The 25,437-nt window shown below is 45.2% G+C and overlaps 1 pseudogene; it reads right to left on the reverse strand.

Moving 5' to 3' along the window:
• Positions 1–14,887: 14,887 nt before the first annotated feature.
• On the reverse strand, positions 14,888–21,312 carry LOC138849878 (butyrophilin subfamily 3 member A3-like; annotated as a pseudogene).
• Positions 21,313–25,437: the final 4,125 nt, after the last annotated feature.

A 25,437-nucleotide genomic window follows, 5' to 3' on the forward strand; every position in this document is an offset into this window, starting at 1 on the left:
CTGGATACACCTAGTCAAACACTTACAAGAAGGGAGAACCCCAGTGATCATGTGTATGATGCTTGTACATTTTTATCAAACTAACGAGTCTGACTGATTGCTCCTAAAGGTATTGAACAAATTGGAGCAAGAAAAAGAGACACTCATGGATTTGAAATCCCAGATCAAATGTCACACAAATGACCTAAAAATTTCTCTATGTCCCAGAAACAGACCCCCATCTCCTCACCTGCAGAGCTGAGATTGCTGAAAATCAAACTCAGATTCATATCCTCCAAGTGTCTTAATTAAAACACAAATTAAATTCTAGACCCCAAACTGTATCAGCTGTAAAAATAAAAGGCATTGTTTGGAAAGAAATGGGAACCTGAAAGTTGGAAAGGGGTGTGTGTGGGCAGACTGATTGAGCTTGGGATACTTAGTCCCTAAATTTTGTTGGGTCTTTTTTTTTCCCACAGAAGTTGCCTTTCCACCTGCCAAAAATGTATACTGTTCATTTTTCTCTCACATTCTCCAAAGAGACTTGCAACCTTTTGGCAGAGTAACTGCAACTAAGGAAAAGTAAATGAATCAGATCGTGCAGAAACTACCGACACTGGCTCTGAACTGACGCTGAGGTCTAGGAGATCCAGTACATTATTGTGGCCCCACCCAATACAGCTCGTCTGAGCTAACAAAGCTTATGGAGGGGAAGTGATCAATGAAGTTTTAGACCAGGTCCCTATGACAGTGGGTCCAGTGGGACCCAAACCCATCCTGTAATTATTTCCTAGTTTCAGAAGACACGAATGGAACAGACGCTGCTGCCGTTTGAGTGTGGTGTGTTTCCCTCACAGGTCCATGTGCTGGAAGCTTGGTCCTCAGCACAGAAATGTTAAGGTGATGGAACCTTTAAAAGGTGGGGCCTAGTGGAAGGCAGTTATCTCACAGGAGCCCTACCCTCACGATAAGATTAATGCTATCTCATGGGAAAGGGTCAGGTCTCCTGTGTTGGGATAAGCTCTGAAATCAGTCCATTTGCCATTGCCAGGCTATTGGGACTTTCCAGATCCCAGGACCACAAATAAAATAAATCTCTCCTATTTTTATATTTACCCAGGATTAGGTATTTTTATATTTACCCAGGATTAGCAATTTGAAAAGAAGTAAGATAGGAAATGCGTCCTGAGGAATGGGACATTGCTATGAGAAAATACTTGAAAATGGAAAAAGAGCTCTGGAACTGCAGGTTGGGTAGAAGTTGGAAAAGTTTAGAGGAGCTGGAAAGAAAGCCCCAGAGAATTACAGGTGTTTCTAGGAATACCTCAGCAGTCCGGGCAATGAGAAAGGCCAGAACTCCCCCCCCCACACACAGGCAGAGTTAGACAATGAGAGAGAGAAAGAGAGAAAGGTCTTCCTTTTTTCCCGTTGGTGCACTCCCCTAATGGCCACCACTGCCGCTGCACTGCGCCGATCTGAAGCCAGGAGCCAGGTGCTTCCTCCTGGCCCAGGAAGGCAGTGGAGGATGGCCCAAGTGCTTGGGCCCTGCACCCACATGGGAGACCAGGAGGAAGCACCTGGCTCCTGGCTTCAGATCAGCACAGTCGCCGGCCACGGCGGCCATTTTGGGGGTGAAGCAATGGAAGGAAGACCTTTCTTATTGTCTCTCTCTCTCACTGTCTAACTCTGCCTGTCAAAAAAAAAAAAAAAAAAAAAAAAGTAAGACCTGAGAGTGGCAAGATGAGGGAAAGTGACAGGAAAGTCAGCCTTAGGCCAAGTGAACTGAGCAGGAACAAAACTGGAGAAGGAGCATTCTCAGGGGAGAATTGCAGGAAAAACTTCAGTGGGAGGTCCTGCGAAAGCAGTGGAAATGGTCTGCACCTGAGTGGAAGACACAGACACACAACAACAAACAGGAACACAAAACGAATGACCCAGCAGCCCACTCTGATGAGCAAGGTGAGGTCAGACTGCACAGGCCTCCACCACTGTTGATACAGCTGGAGGGAGAGCCTAGTGGACTGCACCATCTTTGCCTCTGGCCAGAATCCTCAGGGAAGCAGGGCAACTGCTCACCCAGAATGGGGGAAAATCAAGTGTCTCTCTCTCTCCTCTTCTCTACCTCCACACCAGTGCCCTATGGCTAGCTGTTGGGAGGGCTGGCGCCATTTTGGATATAAGCAGACAGCAGCTGCTTCACTCTTCTGTGTGCACCCAGCAACTAGCAGGGGCAGTCTCTATCCTGTCTGCAGGGCCAAACATGGCAGCTTGAGTCAATTGGCAAGGACTGTCTCCACCTTGTCATCTGGGCAACAATACCAGGTTCACTGCGCCCACCTGGCAACAGGCAGGAAGAGGGAGCCATCCGACAGAAGAGAAGTGCCACCGATGGGGACTATTGAATGCACCAAGCACAATTTTGAAAGGAGTGGGACTGCAGCAGGCAGGTTATGTGCACAACTGAGATCCAGGGATTTTACCAGAGGAAAAAATCCATTCCCCACTGACTTTGAGTCTGACTTGGAGGATAGGGCTCTATCTGCATGGGCAGTGATTCTGAGAACCTCTCAGTCTCTCTATGAACAGGACAGGCTAGTGGCACAGAGCAGACTCTCCTGCACTCCTTGATCATGGGAGAGCTGTGTGCTGAAACTGTGAAAATACTGTGAATACGTGAGAGGGGGCAAGGTATAGAGGGGGTGTGGGCAAGCTCTGGGTATAAAGCCACATTCTCAGAGCTCTTTGGTTGCCAGAGTAATTCATTGCAATGGGAACTGTGTTCACAGTGAGATAACTGCACAGATCACTTGTGTGGTTCATATGGCAGTGTGGATGACTGTTGAACACACTGGGAACTAACACCCAGGCAATGCTCAGCTTGGAGGAGAGATGAGGGCATGATTACACAGAGGTGACCATTCCCCTGCCTCTTCTGTTAATAAGAGGAGAGCTCCAAAGCCCAACTAAGATGTCACCCTGGGTACTTGCCCCACCCTGGGGCACTGACCAGAGCTCCCTGACCACACCCACCATACACCTTGTGCTGTTCACTGAAAGTACAGACATTCCACTAAGACACAGGGGCACAGCTCAAAGATAAAAGCCATCAGAGAAAAAAAAAACAACAATTAACTCCACAAATGCCTAAAAATAAATGCAGAAATTCAAGAAACAAAAATAAAGAAGACACCATGACACCTCAAAGCAACAAAACAACTATTAGAATGTGAAGATGAACAGCTGGAGGAAATGTGAGAAATGGAAATCAAAAATTAATCATAGGATTACTCAAAAGCAATCAGAAGCAAATCCATGAACTAAAGAAAACCATATGAGACATGAACAAAAATTTTTCCAATTAAATTGAGATTTTTAAAGAAAAATCAAAATGAAATATTAGAAATGAAGAACTCAGTAGATCAAATACAAGATGCAGTGGGAAGCCTTAACAACAGCCTTAGAGAAGCAAAAGAAGGACTATCCAAGCTGGAAGACAAATCTTTGGAAATCATTCATTCAGACAAAAAAAAAGAAGAAATTAGAAAATTTAAAAACACTATTGGAGATTTATGGGATACTATCAAATGACCCAACTTACGGGTCTTAGGAGTTCCTGAAGGTGTGGAAAGAGAGAATGGACTGAAAGGCCTATTTAGTGAAATAATTACAGAAATGTTGCTAATTGAGAAAAATTAAAGAGACATCCAAATACAGAATGCACATAACACTCCTAAAAGAAATGACCAGAAAAGATCTTGACCACAACACACTGTAGTCAAACTCCACAGTAAAACATAAAGAAAAGGTTCTAAAATGTATATGAGAGAAACACCAGATTACTGCCAAATCTCCAATTAGACTCATAGCTGACTTCTCATCAAAAACCCTATAGGCTAGAAGAGAATGGCAAGAAATAGCGCCCAAGTCTTAAGAAAAAAAAAAAAAAAGACTTTCAACCCAGAATACTGTAGCCTGCAAAGCTCTCATTTAAAATGAAGGTGAAAGAAAGACTTTCCATAACAGAACATGAAAGAATTTGTCACCACTCATCTAGCCTTACAGATGATTAAGGATGTGCTACACACAGAAACACAGAAAGATAGATATCATTATTGAAAAAATTTGAAGGCAGAAAATCCCCCAGTAAAAGTACAAAAGAAACCCAAAGTAAACAATAGGAATATTTATGGAAAAATGGTAGGGTCAAGTCATTACTTATCTATTGTCAACTTGAATGTAAGCGGCCTCAACTCTCCAGTTAAAAGATACAGACTGATAGAATAAATAAAGGGGAGAGTGATCCAACATGGGAAGCGAGATACTCAGCATACTCATAGAATGGCGGATGTCCTAAACAGTACTCTGGCCTCAGAATCAGCCCTAAAGGCATTCCGATCTGGCTGAAAAGCCCATGAGAGTATTTCAGGCATGGAAAGCCAAGACACTCTGGCAAAAAAAAAAAAAAAAAAAAAAAAAAAAAAAAAAAACCACCTAAATGAAAGATCTCTGTGAGTGAGATCCCAGTGGAAAGAACAGGTCTTCAAAAGAAGGAGGTACCTTTCTCTGAAGGGAGGAGAGAACCTCCACTTTGAATATGACCTTGTCTAAACAAGATAAGAGTCAGAGAACTCAAGGGGCTTCCATAGCCTTGGAAACTCATGACTGGTGCATAGGGAGATTACTGATGCCATAAACAGGAGTGTCAATTTGTAAAGTCAACAACAGGAGTCACTGTGCACTTACTCCTCATGTAGGATCTCTGTCCTTAATGTGCTGTACATTGAGACTTAATGCTATAACAAGTACTCAAACAGTATATTTCACTTTGTGTTTCTATGGGGGTGCAAACTGTTGAAATCTTTACTTAATGTATACTAAACTGATCTTCTGTTTAAAAAAAAAAAAGAAGAAATCAGCAATTCCCAACTTGACTCTCACTGGGATTAAACATGACAATAGGTCTGATCTGATTTCATCATCATTTAAAAAATCATCTATTATTTTTCACTTTATGTTTCTGTGTGGGAGCAAACTGTTGAAATCTTTACTTAATGTATACTAAACTGATCTTCTGTATATAAAGAGAATTGAAAATGAATCCTCATGTGAATGGAAGAGGAGAGGGAATGGGAAAGGGAAGGGTTGTGGGTGGGAGGGACGTTATGGGGGGGAAGCCATTGTAATCCATAAGCCATACTTTGGAAATTTATATTCATTAAATAAAAGTTAAAAAAAATTTTAAAAAAAGATACAGACTGGCTGAATGGATTAAAAAGCAAAACCCTCTATTTGCTGCCTACAAGAAACACATGTTACCAACATGCAAACTGAAAGTGAAAGGATAGAAAAAGATATTCCATGTTAACATAAAGCAAAAAAGAGCAGGTGTAGTCATCCTAATATCAGACAACAGAGTTTAACATGAAAACTTTAAAAAAAAAACTTTAAAAAAAATACTGTTAACAGATATGAAGACGGGTGCAATGTAATGATTAAAGGATCAAATCAACAGGAACATGTGACTATAATAAAGGTATACACCCAACTACAGAGTACCTGGGTATTTAAAAGTAATGTTAACAGATCTAAAGGGAGATATAGACTCCAATACAATAGTAACAGGGGACTATGGGTTACCTGTACCCCTATGTTCATTGCAGCTCAATTTACAATAGTTAAGATATGTAAACAACCCAGATGTCTATCAACTAAAGATTAGATAAAGAAATTGTGGTATATATACACTGTGGAATACTATATAGTGGTAAAAAATGAAATGCTGTCATTTGCAGCAAAATGGATGCAACTGAAAACCATTATGCTTAGTGAAATAAGCCAGTCTCAAAAAGACAAATACCATATATTCTCTCTAATCTGTGGTAACTTACACCACACCTAAAAGGTAATATATAGGAGTGAAATTGATACTTTATGATGACATGATTTGAACAGCCTTTGTGTTTGCTGTTGAGGAACAATGTTTTTTGTTTGTTCACTTGGTTTTGATTTTTGCTTTTTTTAAATTTTTCTTTACACTATTTGTTGATCCCTCTACTTAGTGAAGGGCTAATGTTATGAGTATAAAGTTAGCTGAAAATAAATATTTGTAAAAAATAAGAATGGGAATGGGAGAGGAAGGAGGAAAAAGCATGGGAGTATGGGTGGGAGGAAGGAAGGATAGGAAGAATCATTATATTCCTCAATTTGTATATATTAATTTTATGAATTTTGTATTCTTTAAATAAAATTTTAAAATGCAAAAATGAAATAAAAATATATAAAGTTAGAAAAAGAAAATAAGCACTCAAACAAGTGCAAAAGCATATATGTTCACAACATCACTATTCATAACATTCAAAATAGTAATGTCCAGATGTCCAGCAACAGATCAATAAACAAATTATGCAACATACATGTAATAGGATATTATTCAGTCACAAACAGGAATGAAGTACTAAGATATTACACAATTTGAAAGAACCTCTAAAACATAATAAAACAGGGGGCCAGTGTTGTGGCATAGCAGGTAAAACTGCCACCTGAGGCTTCAGCATCTCATACAAGTGCTTGTTTGTGTTCCAGCTGCTCCACTTCTTCTTTTTTTTTTTTTTTTTTTTTTTGACAGGCAGAGTGGACAGTGAGAGAGAGACAGGGAGAAAGGTCTTCCTTTTGCCGTTGGTTCACCCTCCAATGGCCGCCGCGGCTGGCGCACTGCAGCCGGCGCACCACACTGATCCGATGGCAGGAGCCAGGTACTTATCCTGGTCTCCCATAGGGTGCAGGGCCCAAGCACTTGGGCCATCCTCCGCTGCACTCCCGGGCCACAGCAGAGAGCTGGCCTGGAAGAGGGGCAACTGGGACAGAATCCGGTGCCCCGACCGGGACTAGAACCCGGTGTGCTGCCACCGCAAGACGGAGGATTAGCCTAGTGAGTCGCGGCGCCAGGCTCCTACTTCTGATCCAGCTCTCTGCCTATGCACCTGAGAAAGCAGCAGAGGCTAGCCCAAGTCCTTGGGCCCCTGCACCCATGAAAGACACCCAGAAGAAGCTCCTGGTTTCCTGGCTTCCTGGCTTCCATTTGACCCAGCTCCAGCCATAGTGGCCATTTGGGAAGTGAACTAGTGGAAGGAAGATCTCTCTCTGTGTGTGTGTGTGTGTGTGTGTGTGTGTATGTCTTCCCCTCTCTCTTTAACTCCAACTTTAAAATAAATAAATAAATATTTTTAAAAACATGGTAAGACAAAGTTTACAGATTGTATTATTCCACTTTTATGAAATTCCAAAATAGAAAAATCTGCAGAAACATGAGGCTCAATATTTTAATATGTCAATTTTGCTGAATTGTACTATACATCCAGACAATCTCAATCAAAATTCCAGAAGGATTTTGGGAGAAACTGAGAGCCAAACACTAAGAATTGTAATAGATAAAATAAACAATAGTAGGACTAGCACTATGGCATAGTGGGTAGAAGCCACCACCTGCAGTGCCAGAATCCCATAATGGGCACCAGTTCAAATCCTGGCTGCTCTAGTTCTGATCCAGCCCTTTTCTATGGCTTGGGAAAATAGTGGAAGATGACCCAACTCCTTGGGCCCTTGCACGCATGTTGGAGATATGGAGGAAGCTCCTGGCTCCTCACTTCAGATTGGCACAGCTCCAGACATTGGAGCCATTTGGGGAGTGAACCAGCATATGGAAGACCTCTCTCTCTGCCTCTGCCTCTCTTTCAAATGAATAAGTAAATCTTAAAAAAAAATAAAAAATAACCAATAGAAAAAAACAGTTTTGAGAAATAAGAAATTTGGATGGCTTATTTCGATTGCTTTCAAAAACTTGCTCTATAGGTCCAGTAAGTAAGACAGTGCGGTATCAATCTAGGAAGATGTGTACAGATAAATTAAAAAAGCCAGAATGACCTAATACTGACGTACAGATATAAGGCTGATTCTTTTGCAATAAATGCAATACCATGGAGGAAAATATAGTTTTAGCAGTAAATAGTGCTGCAAAGTTGCAGGTTACAAAATAAACACAAAAATCAATAGCCTTTGTATACACAACAATGCTGAGAAAGAACTTGCAGAGTCAGAACCATTCAAAATGGCAACAAAATTTTAAATACCTTGAAATAAACCTAACAAAGGATAAAAAGAGCTCTACAAAGAAAATCACAAAGTACTAGAGAAAGAAATAGGAGAAAAAAAATGGAAAAAAATTGTTTACATTGGTAGATTGGAAGAATTAATGTCATCAAAATGTCTATACTACCAAAAGCAAATTACTTATTCAAAGTGATCCCAGTGAAAACACCAAGGACATTTTGCTCAGATCTAGAAAAAATAATGCTGAAATTCATGTGGAATCACAAGAGACCTTGAATGGGCCAAACAATCTTAAACAACAAAAACAAAGCAGGAGGTATCATAATACCAGACTTCAAGACATACTATAGGGCAGTTATAATCTAAACAGCCTGATTCTGACAAAAAAAAAATAGATATATATACCACTGGGACAGAATAGAAACCCCAGAAGTTAGTCTACACACCTATAACCACTAATCTTAAAGAAAGGAACTAAAATCATTCCCTGGATAAAGAACAGTCTTTTTATTTATTTATTTTTTGACAGGCAGAGTGGACAGTGGGAGAGAGACAGGGAGAAAGGTCTTCCTTTACCATTGTTTCACCCTCCAATGGCCGCTGCGGCCGGCGTGCTGTGGCCAGTGCACTGCGCTGATGCGAAGCCAGGAGCCAAGTGCTTCTCCTAGTCTCCCATGTGGGTGCAGGGCCCAAGCACTTGGGCCATCCTCCACTGCACTCCTGGGCCACAGCAGAGAGCTGGCCTGGAAGAGGGGCAACCGGGACAGAATCCGGTGCCCCGACCAGACTAGAACCCTGTGTGCCGGCGCTGCAAGACGGAGGATTAGCCTATTGAGTTGCGGCACCAGCCGACAGTCTTTTTAACAAATGGTGTTGGGGAAGTTTTATGAAACCAGTATGAAACCAGACACCTACCTAACACCTTATAAGCAAAAAAAAAAAAAAATCATAGTGGGTCAAATAAATAAGTCTATGGCCTGATACCATGATACCATCAAATTACTACAGGAAAACATTCCATGAACTCTGTAAGAAATTGATATAGGGAAAGACATCTTGGAAAATATTCCAGAAGCACTGACAGTAAAAGCAAAAATAGATAAATGGGACTACATCCAGCTAAGAAGCTTATACACTGCAAAGGAAACATTCAAGTGACAGAATAGGAGAAAATATTTCCAAACTATGCAACTGGTAAAAGATTACTATCCAGAATCTAGAAAGAGCTAAAGAAACTCAACAACAATACAAACATTCCAGTTAAGAAATGGACATAGGTCATGAACACATATTTTTAAAAGATGAAATACAAATGGCCAACAGACACATGATCACTAGCCACCAGGGAGATGCAAATAAAAACTAGAATGAGGTTTTCCCTCACCCTACTTATGATTGTCATCCAAAAAAAAGAAAATGTTGGCAAGGATGTGGAGAAAAAGATACGCTAATCCACTGTTGGTGGGAATGTAAACTGGTACAGCCACTTTGTAAGGCAGTATGAAGATTTCTCAGCAATCCCATTCCTGGGAATTTACCCAAAGAAAATGAAACCAGTATATGAAAGAGTGATTGGTACCCCCATGTTTATTGCAGCTGAAGTCACGATAGTTAAGATATGGAATCAGCTCAGATGTCCATCAGCTGATGACTGGATAAAGAAAATGTAGTGTATATACACTGTGGAATACTACATGACTATGCAGTGGTAAAAAAGAATGAAACCGTCTTTTGCAACAAAATTGATACAACTAGAAATCATTATTCTTTGTGAATAAAGCCAGTCTCAAAAAGATGTATATATCATACATTTTTATAGAAAACTTTTATTTAATAGATATAAATTTTGAAAGTACAACTTTTGGATTATAGCAGTTCTTCTCCCCATAACCACCCTCCCACCTACAAACCATCCCATCTCCTACTCCCTCCCCCATCCCATTCTTCATTAAGATTCATTTTTAATTATCTTTATATACAGAAGATCAACTCTATACTAAGTAAATATTTCACCAGTTTGCACCCATACCAGCACACAAAGTATAAAGTACTGTTTGAGCAGTAGTTTTACTGTTAATTCTCAACACATTAAGGACAGAGGTCCTACAGGGGGAGCAAGTGCACAGTGACTTCCATTGTTGATTAAACAATTGACACTCTTATTTATGATATCAGTAATCAACCAAGGCTCGTGTCATGAGATGCCAAGGCTATGGAAGCCTCTTGAGTTCACAAACTCCAACATTATTTAGACAAGACCATAATCAAAGTGGAAGTTCTCTCCTCCTTTAAGAGAAAGGTACCTCCTTTTTTGATGGCCCATTCTTTCTGCTGGGATCTCAATCACAGAGATCTTTCATGTAGCTCATTTTTTGCCACAGTGTCTTGGCTTTCCATGCCTGAAATACTCTCATGGGCTTTTTAGCCAGATCTAAATGCCTTAAGGGCTGATTCTGAGGCCAGAGTGCTGTTTAGGGCATTGGTCATTCTACGTGTATCCCACTTCCCATGTTGGAAAGTGATCAGTTTAAGTTCATAACTGATCATAAATATAGGATTAAGTGTCAAAAAGATCACAAAAATAAGACCAGTGTCTGCTAATAATAACTGATAAAAAGGAGAGAACATATATCATGCATTTTTCTCTTATATGTGGTAGTTAATATCAAATAGAATTTTATATATATATATAAGAATGAAGCTGACATTTTATGATTTGAGTATTGTTTACAACCTTGTATATAAGTCCTGTGGAACAGTGGTATTTCTACGTTTTAATATTTGGGCATTATGGTTAGTGGTGCTTTAAATCTGTGATTATAAATTTAAATTATATTATTGAAAAATTAAATTATAAAATAAAGAATGGAAGGAGGATGTTTGAGGGATGGAGGGAAGTATGATTATCTTCTTAGAATTGTATCTATGAAATACCCAAAATCTATATAAATTTTTTTATTTTTTATTTTTTTAACAGGCAGAGTTAGACAGTGAGAGAGAGAGAGACAGAGAGAAAGGTCTTCCTTTTTCCGTTGATTTACCCCCCAAGTGGCCACTACGGCTGGCGCATTGCGGTCGGCGCTGCGCCGATCCAAAGCCAGAAGCTAGGTGCTTCCTCCTGGTCTCCCATGCAGGTACAGGGCCCAACAACTTGGGCCATCCTCCACTGCACTCCCGGGCCACAGCAGAGAGTTGGACTGGAAGAGGAACAACCGGGACAGAACCGGTGCCCCCACTGGGACTAGAACCCTGGGTGCCGGTGCCACAGGTAGAGGATTAGCCTAGTGAGCCGTGGTGTTGGACATATATAAAAATTTTTAAAAACTGCAAAAAAGACCTATAGAAAATGTTCATTTTTTGCATTTTTAAAAAATAATTATTACATCCACCCATTTTTTTCACTGAAGTATAGTAAACATTCATTTACACACAAAATATTAGGACTGGCAGCAGGTGCAGCCTGGAATGCCTGTATATCATAACAGAGTGCTAGGTTAGAGTTCTGGCTCTGCTCCTGATTCCAGCTTTCTGCTAATGCATGCTCTGGGAGGCAGCAGGTGATGGCTCAATAGTGGGGCCTCTGCTACCCACATGGGAGACCTGAATGAACTCACAACAAACTTGGCTCAGCCCCAACTGTTGTAGGCATTTGGAGAGTAAATCATCGTATATATCCCCCCTTCTTCTCCCTCCCTCCTTCTCATCTTCTTTCCTTCTTTCCCTCATTCCCTCTGCCTTTCAAATAAGCAAAGTTAATAAGTAACTTTTTTCTGAGGGGCCAGTGCTGTGGCATAGTGGATAAAGCTGCCGCCTGCAGTGCCGGCATCCCATATGGGCACTGGTTCAAGTCCCAGATGCTCCACTTCTGATCCAGCTCTCTGCTATGGCCTGGGAAATCAGTAGAAGATGAGTAAGACCTCGCGCCCCTGCACCCACGTGGGAGACCTGGAAGAAGCTACAGGTTCCTGTCAGCTCTGGCCATTGTGGCCAACCGGGGAGTGAACCAGCAGATGGAAGACCTCTCTCTCTCTCTCTCTCTCTCTCTGCATCTCCTTCTCTCTGCGTGAAACTCTGACTTTCAAATAAATAAATCAATCCTAAAAAAAACTTTTCTTAAAATGAATAAAAGTGATAGATTTGACTATCTAGCACAAAAATTCTTATACAAATGTTAGGAACTGAATGGGTACTTTTAATGAGAGATCATTCCCAGGAAGACATGAACCAAACATCCATGATCCCCTCTTCTGGTATACAGTATTACCTTTCCTCATCCAGTCTATGTCTATGGTCCCATGGTGAGTTTCATAAGATCAGTTATCTAGGCTAGCACCGCAGCTCACTAGGCTAATCCTCCGCCTTGCGGCACCGGCACACCAGTTTCTAGTCCCGGTCGGGGCGCCAGATTCTGTCCTGGTTGCCCCTCTTCCAGGCCAGCTCTCTGCTGTGGCCAGGGAGTGCAGTGGAGGATGGCCCAAGTGCTTGGGCCCTGCACCCCACGGGAGACCAGGAGAAGCACCTGGCTCCTGCCATCGGATCAGTGTGGTGCGCCGGCTGCGGCGGCCATTGAAGGGTGAACCAAGGGCAAAGGAAGACCTTTCTCTCTGTCTCTCTCTCACTGTCCACTCTGCCTGTAAAAAAAAATCAGTTATCAGAGGATGGGAATACTTGCCTGGTTGATAAATGGTCCTGTACCATACGAAGGCACTGCACAGAAGTATACAGTTGCAGCACCTCCACCCCTTCCTGGGACATCAGTGAAAGTGAAGAGTGGAGGGTAACCCTTAGAGTGGGCAGAATTGATTGTCCACTTTGCTTGGAAGGAGAAGCAACCAGTCATGTGATTATTTACCAATTCAGAGGAAGTGGCCAATAGTTTGAGGGAATGGCCTTGGATTTGAAAGTGTGTGTTTTTTTTATTAAAGATTTATTTTGCTTATTTGAAAGTTACAGAGAGGAGGTGGAGAGACCACAAAATCTTCTTTTCCTTGGTTTATTCTCCAAATGCCCACAATGGCTATGGCTGGGCCAAGAAGAAACCAGGAGCCAAGAACTTCATTTGGGTTTCTCACATAGGTGTATGAAATTGGATCAGAAATGGGCAGCTTAGACTTGAAGCAGCATCCATATGAGATGCTGGTGTTGCAGATGGTGGCTTAGTCTGCTACACCACAATGCTAGTCTAAGATTAAGATTCTTGAAAAATTTGTGACAAGAATATTTGTGGAAAGGATATGTGGACAAATATCTCTTAATGGGTCAAGAATGAAGATATTATTATTTCATGCAAATGCTCACCCAAGGATGTTCTCAACCGAGGAGGACTTTAATAGTCAAATGGATGGAATAACTACTGGATCTGGATGGTGACTGAGAGGAGGCACAAGAGGGTCTAATAATAGTCTTCACCTGGATGTGGGTGATGATTTGCAGCAATACAAGGGTTGTTAATAACTTAACAGGGAGTGCCTGTGAAGTGAGCCGTGCTGCAGCCAAGTGCAGTGTTGAGAAGTAGAAAGTGAAGCCATGGTATGTGTCTTTGTTTTTTAGCTGGTAGGGAGAAAAGTAAGATGAGATCTTGTCTGTTCACATAGAGTAATTGAAGATACAAGGGTAGAAAGGATACTTGAAAATATTGGAGAAAGGAGAGAGAACCTCAGCCAGTTAGAGAAGGGTCTCAGAATATATAGTAAGACACCCGCTGTTGATGATGGAAGATATGTACAAGTAAAAAAAAAAAAGCAAAGACAAAAAAGCATTGCATATGTTCAGATTTCAGAAAATACACAATACATCACTTCATTTAAAAGAAAAAGTGACAAGGACTGTGATGCAGAGGGATAAGCCTTACAATCCATATCAGAAACCTGGCTAATGTCCTGGCTACTCTGCCTCTGATCCAACTTCCTGCTAATGCATTCCTGGAGACAGCAGATGATGGTTAAGATACTCTTTCGATAACACTCCACTAAAATTGCCTTCTTGTTGCTCATCAACTTCATGCTTTGTCACTGATAGAATAAGCTCCCAGGATTCACATCTTAGCTGAAACACTTCCCCCAGAGTGTGCATTAGTGGGAAGCTAGAATGAGGTGTGGATCCAGGACTCAAACCCAGGCATTCCAAAATGGATTGTGGGAAACCCAGGCAGCATCATGACCACTGCAGCACGTGTCCTCTCCTGGGCAGAGTTCTCTCTGTGGCAGAGTGAACACAGCTCCATGCTGGAAGAGTCAGAGTCCTCAGTACTCCTACTGCTTTTGGTTTGCTCTGGTTTTCCACTCACTGTGACTGTTGGACTTGGAAGTACTAAGAGGGAGTGCATTTGACCATGCAAAACTTTAAGCCTTCCTACAGTTGAACTTGCCATTGAAAATTCTCTTCTTCAACTTCATCTTACCCAGTTACTCACTGCTTACCCTGGTAGCAGCTCTCTTCTTCCCACAGCTAGTGTTGACTCCAAAGAGGAATCCAACCTCGTGTCCATTCACAATCCCTGAATTAACACAATTTTTTCACCAGTAATAAAAAGCTACTGAGGTATCCAAAAGCACATGTGTTTCCTCCATTCCAGAAAGGAAAGTAAACAAGGTAGACCATAATATTCCTTTCCACTGTGATTATATCAGTCATTCATTTCCATGGAAATTTTTGGAATTTCATGGAAATTATTGTCATCAAATACAGAAAATCCCCCCAGGATACACCTGGGACTACCATCATCTTCTTTGTCCCTCTGCTCAGAATCAAGCTAGATAATTAAACTCTCATTTGTTGGGCACAATAACTCAGACCTCAGCCCCATTCACATCCTAAGAGAATTTAAAACCCATGAAATACCTTTAATGCCAAAAACAATTATTTCATAGTAAAGTTCAGCCTGTCCTAAGCCAGTTCAAATAACATCAACCTTTATCTTTTGTCTGAACACGGTACATGAATCAACAATTATCTTAACCTCTGGAGAAGTTTCCATGGCCTTGCAGGACTTACTGTGGAGATTTTTATTATAGGGAACCTGCAGCCCCAAGAAGTGTTGAGTCAGTGGCAGTGAGGGGCCCTATGTGGCACAGGGATGTAATGGAGACTCAGCCCTTGAGGGTGCACCATCAACTCCAGAGTGCAAGCTGAGCCCCTCCATTAGGGGCCTCACAGCCTCCTCCAAAGAAAGAGAATTTCTAAGGGGCAGAGGGAGCTCCTCAGACTCCTCCACTTTGGAACAGATGCTCAGGGCCACATCTTCCATAAGCATGAAGTATGGAAAGAGGGTTCCAGAGAAAGAGGCTGGGGGGAAGGAGAAAATGTGACACCCATCAGTCATGTCATAGAAAGAGACATACCCTTTGCTGTAGTCTAGGAAAATCCCTACCCTGCAGGGATGCTGTCTAAGGGATAGAAGCGATGGCATGTTAGTCCAGGCAAATTAGATACTGTAAATCCACCCCACAGCCCAGAACCCAGTATCTGGGGATTCTGTATACCTGCCTGTCCTTGTCACATGCTCCCTACAGACCCCCAGAGCCCACCTTCTGCCCTTCCCACTCCTGATCTCCACCTCCCAGTAAGATCTCCCCGACATGATGCCTTCAAGGCCCAACACACTGCAGATGTCATCTGAGCCCACACAGTTGTCCTTCCAGGTCACACTTGTCCTTTTAGGAGAGATGGCAAGGTTGAAATGTGCAGAGTCCGGATCCAGAGTGACAAACCCTGTAGAGAGAGTTCCCAATCATGCAAGTCCTCTTCCAGCCCCATTTCAAGGTTGTACAACCACCTCCAGACCTGCCCAGCTTCGTGGGAGAGGGGCAAGGCCCCTGAGATAAGGACACTGGGACACAAGCCCATGGCCTCCAAGCACTTTTGAGGTTCAAATGTGTCACAAAGACTTTGAGGACCATCCCCAGATCATTCCTTTCACTTCAGCCCCACCCACCACCATTGAGGGTGCCAGCATCTGCATCACCACAGAGAACTGGAGGAGATGCCAGAGCCATAGGAACCACACGAGGAAGCACTCAGAAAGAACACAAAAAGTTACTTACAGGCCTGGAACTGCTCCTTCCTCCAGTCTACAAGAGAACCACACATTTCATATCAGAGAGCTTCACAGACATAACACGCCAGCTCACCAGCTGCTCTTTTGATACAGTGATGTGGGAGTGATGGGGGAAATGTGCAGGAATACATTTAGCTGATGGACTGTGTCTTACACACACACACTCATACACACACGTTGCACGTAGCAGCCTTCCTGCAAATGCTGAACATAAAGCTAACATCCCAGGACTGAGAGGCTGGACACTGACCTGAATACAAAGTCATTGCCCAGATTTCACTTTCAATTTGTGCTTTCTTAAACTGCTAGCTATAACACCCTGAAAACTAAATTTTCTTGAGGATAAATTGAGGAAATCAAAATTTACAGCCCCTCCATTTACCTACAGAGAACTGATTAAGCTGGAATTGTGGGTTTCCTCTAAACCATGGGTGAAGAGAGTATGCTACAATGGGCAGGGTAGAACTTAGCAGATGACTTCCAAAGATGTCCATGTGCTAACCAGTACAACCTGTGACTAAGTCAACTCACTGGGAAAGGGAGCTTTGCAAATACCAAAATATTGAGGACTTTGAAATGCAGATAGTTCTTTAAATTATCCAGGTGGGCCCAATCTAATCAAATGAGCCTGTAGAACCTTGCCAACATGTTTGTGGTCAGAGAAAGTTATACGATGATGGAAGCAGGATCAGAAAGACATATACTTGCTGGCACTGAAAAGGAATGGGACCATGAACCAAGTAATGCAAGTGGGCTATCTGCATAGTATTTGCACTGCTCCAGTCCCTCCTCACAGCTGACATCTCAATGGTCACCACACCAATGACAAGGGTCAGTTGAACAGGGGTTTTAAGAAGATGTCGCTATCCCTAACAGTGACCTGCAGTAGACAAAGGGCCCAGAATGGAAGCAGAGCTGTGATCCCATGGAGGAGCCCCTGCTGTCTTCCCATGGAGGCTACAACACTGACAAGGAGACCAGGATGCCCAGCCCATCTGGGGTTGAGTCCACAGGTAGAGAAGGGGCAGGGAAGAGGCAGGGCAGGGAGGCAGAGGAGCCATCAGCATCACTTACCAGCATACAGCTGCGCCTTCCTCCAGGCTGAAAGGAAACACACGCTGGTGAGACCACAGCCACACCACCTGCTCAGCCCTCGCCTGCCCTCTGTGCTGAAGGTCAGACTGCAGGAGGAGAGGGGCTGCACAGGAGGGGCCTCCTGCAAGTGCAGACAGCAGAGGATTGTGGGAAACTCCCTGACCACAGATCAGGAAGCCTGCAGGACAGCTGAGTTGCACCCCTGCCCCACTGCTGGGTGACTTTGGCTGTCAACTTGCTACCCTGTGTATCAAAACACACAAAGTCTCCTGTGTCACTGGTTCCTCAGTGCTGTGATCAGGACCAAAAACTATGTGCGAAGACAATCTAGTGGAAAAAAGAACAAATTACTCCATGTTGGTAGCAATTAATTATTGTATGGTATTTCCTGGCAGGGGAACAATGGGGAAATTAAAGTAAGAGGAAAAGAACAAAGAACATGAATGTGAGATCAGCTCCAGGGACAAAGGGATCAAACATTCCCTGATAAAGTAGTCTAGAGAGAAACATCACTATTCTGAGAAATGTCCAGTTCATCCTATCACATCCCACATCTGGTCAGCAGTCCAGTCCTCTCCTCCTCCACTTTTGAGGAACAGGACAGGAATTGCTACCCATGAGTAGCGAGGGGGCAGAAATCACACCCCCAAGCTCAACGACCCCATTTATTCATCTCTCTCTTCTCATGGAATCTCAGTGCATCTGGCTATGGTTTCCTGTGCAGACCAAGAGCTAGAGCACTGGAGGCTGAAACTCCAGCAATATTCAGCTGGGGACAGCCCAGGGTGGAAACAGACCCAGGATGCAAGGCTGACTCAATGGCCCATCATTGCACACAGGTCTTAAAGCATGAAAAGGAAACAGCACCAAGATGGGAGAGAGCAAGAAGCAGGGCTCTGCCTCCCACCAGCTGCCACTGCTGCACCAAGGAGGGCTCCACATGTCTGTGCCCAGACAGAAACAAGGAGGGGACATCTGGGCACAGGTGGGACAGGAGACCATAGGACATCTGGAGAGTCACTCACCAGCCAGGTAAGCTGCCTTCCTCCAACCCGAAAAGCAGCACACAGGGAACAGGTGAGCTGAGACCCAGAGTCCTCCACAGAGGGACACGGAGAGTTCAGGAGGGGGAGCAGAGCTTACCAAGATCTGCCTGCAGCTCATCTGAAAAAGAGTGAAGCATCATGAACTCCTGTGCCCAAGAAAGGGATGTGCTTAGAGAACCCACAGGAAAGACCTTTTCTGTACCCTAGAAAGATTCTCACTCCAGATCTACGCACATCTCCACGTCTCCAGCTGTCCTCTGATTCTCCACAATCACTCGCTATGGAGAGCAGAGCCCACAGATTCAAATCGTGTCAGGTTGTCTCTCTCAGCACCTGCTGCTGCCCCTGTCTTCCTACCTCTGGCCTTCAGCAACTGCTCCATTTCCTGCTCCTTATCCTGGCGAAAATAATCTTTTTTCTGTCTTGCAAGCAACTTTGCAGAGTGCTCTCTCCTGGAGAAGCAGCCAGCCCCTAAGAGCAGGAGCCCCAGCACCGTCAGATACCCAATAAAAGCTGCCTTCCAGGGAGAGGCCTGCGGGAAGAAGGGCTCTGCTGCCCAGGCAGAGACCCAGTCAGGGGAGCACCCAGGCCCACCCCACACACTCAGGGATGCCGGCACCACCTCCCAAGCCCTGCCAGGGATGAGAAGCAGCACCGACCTGGGAAGGACACGGCCATCGCCTTCTCCTGGCCCAGGATGGGATTGAGGACAGAGCAGCTCACACTCCCTGCAGAGCTGTCTCTCACCACCAGAGCCGCCTCCACGCTGAACAGCCCTGCTGCGTCCTGGGCATGGGCCTCAGAGAACTCCAGGAACTTCTTCCCGCTGAGGTCTGTCCACTGCACCTGGGGCTTCGGGAACCAGCCCGAGGCTTGCACACCACGCGGACCCCGTCCTGCTCCGGCCCTTCAATGTGCACTTGAGGGGCAGAGCCCAGGCCTGCAAGAGGGGAGCTGTGGAGACCTTGGATTCCACTTGGCCCAGGGCCTCAGCAGGGTCTGGGTGTGGCTCAACTACAGGGGAGTCACTGTGTTCCATTCTGGAGATTCTGTGGGAGGGCGTGGCCTGAAGGAGGGGAAAGAGCCCTGGGACCCATGGGGGCACAGAGTAGGGGGCTTTCTCCTCAACTGTGCAGATGGGAAGACTGAGGCCCAGAGAAACCAGGAGCAGGAACTTGACCCCAGGACTCCATCCTGAACCTCTAATCTCACCTCACTCACTCCTGGGCATCTGCCTTTATTGTCCCTGCCTCTCTTTTAAATCCCTTCCCTTGTAAAACTCAGATTACTGGGCCCCTACCTCCACAGCTCCAGATTCAGTTGGTATGGGGCAGGCCCAAGAGTTTCTAAGCATTTCAGAGCAGTCCTCGGGTAGCTAACAGTGTTGATCCAGGAGCTATACTATGAGAACCACAGTTCTAACCTGCCAGCGTCAGGACAGCCTGGAAACTAATCCAGGAGTTCACCTGGGGCCTCCCTCAGAATTCCTGGATCAGTCAACCCAGGAAACTGCCCACTTCCATTGCTAAGCTGACTTTTTCTGCCCATCCTTTTATCCTCCACTGAACTCTAGGTGCACTAGAACAGACTCAGAGGCTACTTCTATTAGACACCTGCCCTCATTGCTCAAAGAAGCTGGACTTGCTGCTGGCTAACGCAGCAAGTTCATGGGGCAGCTTTGTGGCACTGCAGGTTAAAGCACTGCCTGAAATGCAGGTATCGCTTATGAGCACTGGTTCCAGTCCCAGCTCTCCACTTCTGATTCAGCTCCTTGCTAAGTCTCCTGGGGAAGCAGAAGAAGACAGCCAAGAACTTGGCCCCCTACCACCTGCAAGGGAGACTTCAGATGGAGTTCCAGCTTCCTGCTTTGAGTCTGACCCAGCCACAGCCATTGCAGCCATTCAGGGAGTGAACCAGCTGATGGAAGATTCTCTCTCTCTCTCTCTCTCTCACTCTATTGAATTAATAAATAAATTTTGAAGACAATTCAAGCCACCCTCTATCCTCTCCTCACCCTGGGCCCTCTGAGGCCTTGACACGGTCGCAGCAGGACTCTTGTGCAGAACAAGTTGCCACGGGCCTCAGAACAGCCACCAACCACCCCCTCCAGCCACCGTCGTCTCACCCAGAGGAGGGCAACAGACGAAGGCTGTGTCTGTTCTCTCCCCACTTCCACACTGTGATCATTTTAATCTCTGAGCTAAACCACATCCCTACTCTGCCCAGAGCCCATCCCTCACTCCCTAGCTCCCTCACCCAGGGTCCCGCAGACCAAACAGGGTGGACCCCAGGAATTATCTGACCCCAACTCTTGCTTCTTTTCCCAAACTGCCTCTGCTCCAGCCAGTGCTTGCCTTTGAGGTGCCTCACACCGGGCACACTGCCAGCTTGGCACTGGCTGCCCCCGTGGAATGTCTTTCCCTGGGGGTCCTCACAGAATAGCCCTTCCTCCACATCCTTGTTCCCATCTCACTCTCTACACTGCCCACCTCTCTGAACATGACCGCTGCCCACACCCGATCCACATTCCTGTCCTACTTCATTTCCCATCACTCATCTCCTTCAATTCTGCTGCTGGAAGGAAAGCCTGGACACAGGTAGGTCTATCTGTTGTGTTCAAAGAACAGCCCCTAACATTCAGTTGATATTTCATTAATATTGGGGGGATAAATAAATGAGCAAATAAATTCTCAGAATGCCAAAAAAGGAGGGAAGGCAAACGTGAAGGGAGAGGTATTTTCAAATTATTGATACTTGACACTAAAACACCCACAAAACATCCTTGACAATTGTCAGGATCCCTAACACTCACTTTATGGCTGAGTGACTCTTCTTAAATTTTAATGGTAACCAGTGACTGGGAGAGCACCACCAACTTTCTAGAGCATGGGCCTCCGCCAACCTCATCCTAGAGGCTCCAGGGGGAGGGATAGGGATGCACTCACCTGAGGACCCCCACGTGGGCAGCTGGGCGAGGAGAAGCAGGGAGGGGAGACTGCAGAGCAGAGAGGGGCGGCAGCCGTGCTCCATGTCCTCGGAGCTGGGGAGAGAGGCAGGGAGGAGGAGGCCAGGGCCAGCAGGCAGCAGGCAGGAGACAGGACTTCACCAGAGCGCAAACCCCTCTTTGGGGAACCAGTGCCAGGGCCTCGCTGCCAGCCCTAACAAAAGCAAAGCCTTCCCTACAGGCTCAGCACACAACAGTGTGGAGTCCACGCAGGATCCTGATGGCTGCAACAAATGTGAGATTAGCTCTACCTATCCCTTCTGGGAAGACTGTGGTGCTTGGGAACACTTAGGGTAGCTTGGGAAGATACAGCCCCTTCTTTGCCCACCCTCAGTTGAGGCCCCTCTGCCTAGAAAACCAGACCTTTCCTTTCTCAGCTCCAGGAGCCTATGAAGGAAACCACAGCTGCATCTCTCCACTATTCACACAGCTTCAGGGACCCCCACCCTGACCCTACCCAGGACAGAGGCCCAGACAGGCTGCTCGCCATGAAGGATGCACTCACCACCTCCTGCATTCCTGCTGCTCTGTAGCTCCAGCTGTGACCTGGGTGAGCCTTGAGAAACGTCACAGACAGATCCAACCTGATGGAGGCTGTGCTGCCTGTCACAGAGGCCCAGCACCTATGTGGCATCTGTGGCTGTGGCGTTCACCTGAATTTGAATCCCACCCCCAGTCTCTTACTCCACGGGCCCAAGTCCTGGCCCTACATTCAGCAGGTGCCCAGGCCAGTTCCTGCCGGCAAGTGAACCCTCACTCTCTCTACACTCAAAGATTTTTGCATTTACAGTTAAGGATTCTGCTGGGAGGCAGGGCCACAGAGAAAACAGTCCCTGATCAGAAAAAAAATAATCCCTGAATCACCCACTGTTTGTGGGCAGGAAGCAGAGGCAGCCTTTATCCTGGGGAGGACAGGCTCCAGGGCCCCTCAATGGGCTGCCTGCAGGCTCGGCCACTCTTAGTGTCACAACTTGAGGCAAGGTCCTTGAGTTTCTTGGCCTCAGTTCCCATATCTGCAAATGTTCTTAATGGCAGCTTTCTTCCAAGTTGGCAATGAGAGGTACATGATTTTGTATTGGTGCAATCACTATATGCAATTATAACAGGATGTGGCCTATTACATATTTGAGAAATAGAATTGAAAGAAGTGAATGAAGGATGAGTGCTCACTAACATTGTCCTGGGTCTTCCTGGAGTGAGACTTTTATGCAGCCGTCCCCTTTACACAACTCTGGCCCCACCACATCCTCAGCCGCCTCTCCCAGCCACCTGCCCCCTGCTTTCTTCCTCTTCACCCACAGGCATCTTGAAAGCCACTTTACCTGCTCCTTTTTGTTCCCAGCTGTGAAAGGCTGTGACTTCTTGCAATGTCTAAATTCAGCATCTCCAGATAATTCCGTAAAGAGAGCCCAGCAGATTGCAAATCCACCCTAGGAGCTTGCACCTGCACTGAGCTTGGAACCACAAACCCTGCTTTCCAGATCCAATGCTGGAGGTCCAGGATTCCTAAGCTCTAAGTGGTAATGGGTTCCCAGGAGACCGGAGGAGCAGCAGAGGTGGTACCGGCACAGCAGCCTCTGCAGAGGCCCTGGCCCTGGGGCCCCACCAGGACCTCCCAGCCAGAAGAGCCAGCCCCTGCTTCTCCTTCCACCATCTATAGTGAAAGCTTGCAGAAGCAGCCTGGGCAGGGAATGCCCTGCCCTGTGGACCTTGCTCCCTGTTGTAAGCATGAGCCCAGCACAGGAGACAGCACCACAGCTGCCCTGGGAGTGGCTGCAGCACAACCTGCTTAGAGCTCACAGTGCCCTCAGCCCCTCCCCTTCAGGCACCACCTGCCCCTGCCCAGCACTGAGACTTCCTAAGGCCTGGGAACTATTATGAAAAGACAGAAGAAATCAAACTTTATTCAATACAAATTAAGTGTCAGGATCTGAGCCACTTCCTTGAGACAACTGTAAGCAAATTGAATAAGACAAGACCCCTGCCACCTCCTAACATTCAGGAATTTCCTAGGGAGGGAGGGGCTAGAGCTGCAGGGAGACCCTGTTCCCTCCCACACACACAGCCACAGCCCTCAGACTCAGCCCAGCCCAGTCCAGCTTCAGCTCCAGACAACTGGAGAGAGCAGTCAGAGGGCCCTGAACTCTCAGGTGGCCCATTATTATATGGCCCAGAAATTTATCTCAAGGTCACTTTAACATAAAAGACATGCACTGGGGACTGGTGCTGTTGTGCAGCTTTTAAAGCCCTGGCCTGCAGCTCCAGCATCTCCTATGGTACTGGTTCGAGTCCCAGCTGATCCACTTCCAATCCAGCTCCTCGCCAATGCTCCTGGAAAAGCAGTGGAAGATGGCCCAAGTGACCAAGAGACCCAGTGAACTCCTCCTTACAGGTTCTTCAAGTTTTTTGTGGGCTTTCAAACCTGGGGAAGAATGCAGGGGTTGGGGGTGGGGAACAATACAGGGTGTGAGACTGAACTGGTCTCTTGAAAGAAGGCAGGGGCAAGGGGTAAAATGGCATTCTATCTAGTTTCAGGCAAGAACCTAGAATGGCTGAGGCTTATGCCACTGTAAAGCCACCACAAAACACACCAAACACCAAATAATGAAAAGGGTTTATTGATGTAGGGAAACCCGACAGGCTGGAGGAAGAGGGAGAAGAAGAGAGCCTGGGCCAGAAAGCAGACCTTGTTATAGACTCACAGGGGTGAGGGAATGGGAACAGTCAATCTTGTTAGAGTTGGGGTGGGGTTGCCACTTATGGAGGGGCCATTCGGTCACCTGACTCTTAGTAAGCCAGGTTGGGTCCCGGAGAGACCAGGATGGGGCTTGAGATGGAACCTTTAGGGAAAATGGCTCTGTTTCACTTACACATGTTCCATCAATACTTCCTTTCATATCATTTTCAAGTGTTTCAGAACACTTTCAGATATACATCCAAGCAGTAAAATAATGTTCAATGTAAAATATATTAAATTTGTTAAAAATTTTAAATTGGATCATTAATGAAAATGATCAACCTTTTTTCTTTTTTGTTATGATAGATTTACAAGGCATAGTTACAAAGAGAGAGATCTTCTACCTGTTGCTTTACTTCACAAATTCCCTGTCAGTTAGTGCTACGCCAAGCTGAACAGGAGCCAGGAACTCCACCCACATCTCCTATGTGAGTGAAAGGGCCTCAAGCACTTGAACTACAACCGTCTGCCTCCCAGGATGCATTAGCAGAAGGCTGCCTCTGAATGGAAGTATTTGGACTCCAGTTGGCACTCAGAGGATGCAGGCACTCCAGGCAGAGGGCTAACCACTTAGGCAGCAACATCTGCTCAAACACTTTTATTAAAGGTGCAATCTGATAAGACTTGATTTATCTTTACACTGTTAAATGATGAAGTCACCAGGTTATCTTCTATTATAAGAAAGTTTCAAGAACTGTTTTCTGGTTGCTTACTAACCAAAAAATAAAAAGAGAAGAAACATACACACATACACACAAGGTGCTAGTTCTTGTTTCAACTTTAAAAAAAGTTTCCTGGGGCCAGTGCTGTTGTGTAGTTGGTAAAGCCACCCTACATGGACACCAGTTCCAGACCTGGATGCTCCACTTCCAATCCAGCCTTGTACTAATGCACCTGGGAAAGCAGTAGATGATGGCTCAAATGCTTGGACCCCTACACCCGCTTGGGAGACATGGAAGAAGCTCCTGGCTCCTGGCTTCAGATCCAGCCAGCTTCAGCCATTGTGGCCAAGGAACACATGGGAAATGGGCCTCTGGAAGTTGGAAAGGACATGTCTGGGAAGACTCTGAAACAGCTTGGAATGTTAAGTCCCTAAATTCTGTTGGGTCATTTTTGCCTATGGAAGCTGCCTTTCCACCCCAGTAGGAGCTACCTCTTTACCCTCATCTTAGGAGGGTCACCTTCCAGTTACTGAGAAAGCTGGAATGACTTCCCTGAGAGACTTGCCTTGAAGACAATGCAAAGTCTCCTCACAACACACCCCATCATCCTCTTTGTTTCTAGACCTATAACTATACTCAAGTACCTGCAAGTCCGTAAAGGTGATATACAAATTGTGAATTACACAAACAGAAATCTGAGGAAAATGTGTAGTAATGGATATTGAGAATGTAGATTAATTACAGAAGGTTCA

Source organism: Oryctolagus cuniculus, chromosome 5 (genome assembly GCF_964237555.1).
Source record: "Oryctolagus cuniculus chromosome 5, mOryCun1.1, whole genome shotgun sequence".
Lineage (NCBI taxonomy): Eukaryota > Metazoa > Chordata > Mammalia > Lagomorpha > Leporidae > Oryctolagus > Oryctolagus cuniculus.